Consider the following 2,500-nt stretch of genomic DNA (forward strand, 5'->3'; position numbering starts at 1 on the left):
GTAGGTTCGTTCTCAGTTATCCCTGTGTTCATGGTTTTCGTGAGCTTCGATAGGTTTGGTCCGTGTTTTTGAGTACTCTTGTCCATGATTTTCGTGTGCTTCTTGAGGTTTGGTCCGATTTTCAGTACTCTTGTCCATGCTTTCACATGCTCTGATAGGTAGGTTCGTTCTCAGTTATCCCTGTGTTCATGGTTTTCGTGAGCTTCGATAGGTTTGGTCCGTGTTTTTGAGTACTCTTGTCCATGATTTTCGTGTGCTTCTTGAGGTTTGGTCCGATTTTCAGTACTCTTGTCCATGCTTTCACATGCTCTGATAGGTAGGTTCGTTCTCAGTTATCCCTGTGTTCATGGTTTTCGTGAGCTTCGATAGGTTTGGTCCGTGTTTTTGAGTACTCTTGTCCATGATTTTCGTGTGCTTCTTGAGGTTTGGTCCGATTTTCAGTACTCTTGTCCATGCTTTCACATGCTCTGATAGGTAGGTTCGTTCTCAGTTATCCCTGTGTTCATGGTTTTCGTGTGCTTCGAGAGGTTTGGTCCGTGTTTTTGAGTACTCTTGTCCATGATTTTCGTGTGCTTCTAGAGGTTTGGTCCGATTTTCAGTACTCTTGTCCATGCTTTCACATGCTCTGATAGGTAGGTTCGTTCTCAGTTATCCCTGTGTTCATGGTTTTCGTGTGCTTCCATAGGTTTGGTCCGTGTTTTTGAGTACTCTTGTCCATGATTTTCGTGTGCTTCTAGAGGTTTGGTCCGATTTTCAGTACTCTTGTCCATGCTTTCACATGCTCTGATAGGTAGGTTCGTTCTCAGTTATCCCTGTGTTCATGGTTTTCGTGTGCTTCCATAGGTTTGGTCCGTGTTTTTGAGTACTCTTGTCCATGATTTTCGTGTGCTTCTAGAGGTTTGGTCCGATTTTCAGTACTCTTGTCCATGCTTTCACATGCTCTGATAGGTAGGTTCGTTCTCAGTTATCCCTGTGTTCATGGTTTTCGTTTGCTTCGATTCGTTCACTCTATTACTCTTGTCTTTGGTTTTCGTTTGCTTCGATTCGTTCACTCCATTACTCTTGTCTGTGGTTTTTCGTTTGCTTCGATTCGTTCAGTCCATTACTCTTGTATGTGATTTTCGTTTGCTTCGATTCGTTCAGTCCATTACTCTTGTGTGTGGTTTTCGTTTGCTTCGAGTCGTTCAGTCCATTACCCTTGTCTATGATTTTCGTTTGCTTCGAGTCGTTCAGTCCAATACTTACCCTTGTCTATGATTTTCGCTCTAAGCCCAGTCGCCCTGCGCTCTGGAAATCACATTCCAACTCTATCACCGATAGCGCTCACACCTTGGAAACCACATTTCACCCAGGGGACCTTAGGGTGGATTTTGAGCCTTTCGGGATTGCGAAACCATCATTTAACACTCTAAACTTAATTTCCGCAATCCCAGACGCACTTTCCATATGGTCTCCAAAAATGCGTGTGAGCTGACCTGGTCCCTTATAATAGGCAATGAACACGATTTTGGCAAAATATTTTTTTCAAAATTTTTTGACTCACCGGGTAAAATCGAATTTACTTGGGAAAAATGTTCTAGCAGGGGCCCTCCCATACAAATTTTTTTCTTCTCAAAAATGATTTTCGTTTCACTTTTCATACTCAGGGGAGTCTAAAATTGATGTTTTGAGTCACCATGAAAAAAAAATTTTTTTTGACCCGAGCTTGTGTCGCGACCCAAAAATCGACTCACTTGGGAAAAATGTTCTAGCAGGGGCCCTCCCATACAAAAATTTTTTCTTCTCAAAAATGATTTTCGTTTCACTTTTCATACTCAGGGGAGTCTAAAATTGATGTTTTGAGTCACCGAGAAAAAAAAATTTTTTTGACCCGAGCTTGTGTCGGCGACCCAAAAATCGACGCACTTGGGAAATATGTTCTAGCAGGGGCCCTCCCATACAAAAATTTTTTCTTCTCAAAAATGATTTTCGTTTCACTTTTCATACTCAGGGGAGTCTAAAATTGATGTTTTGAGTCACCGAGAAAAAAAAATTTTTTTGATCCGAGCTTGTGTCGGCGACCCAAAAATCGACGCACTTGGGAAATATGTTCTAGCAGGGGCCCTCCCATACAAAAATTTTTTCTTCTCAAAAATGATTTTCGTTTCACTTTTCATACTCAGGGGAGTCTAAAATTGATGTTTTGAGTCACCGTGAAAAAAAAAATTTTTTTGACCCGAGCTTGTGTCGGCGACCCAAAAATCGACGCACTTGGGAAATATGTTCTAGCAGGGGCCCTCCCATACAAAAATTTTTTCTTCTCAAAAATGATTTTCGTTTCACTTTTCATACTCAGGGGAGTCTAAAATTGATGTTTTGAGTCACCGAGAAAAAAAAATTTTTTTGATCCGAGCTTGTGTCGGCGACCCAAAAATCGACGCACTTGGGAAATATGTTCTAGCAGGGGCCCTCCCATACAAAAATTTTTTCTTCTCAAAAATGATTTTCGTTTCACTTTTCA

The sequence above is a fragment of the Anopheles moucheti genome (genome assembly GCF_943734755.1).
Source record: "Anopheles moucheti chromosome X unlocalized genomic scaffold, idAnoMoucSN_F20_07 X_unloc_21, whole genome shotgun sequence".
NCBI classification, from domain to species: domain Eukaryota; kingdom Metazoa; phylum Arthropoda; class Insecta; order Diptera; family Culicidae; genus Anopheles; species Anopheles moucheti.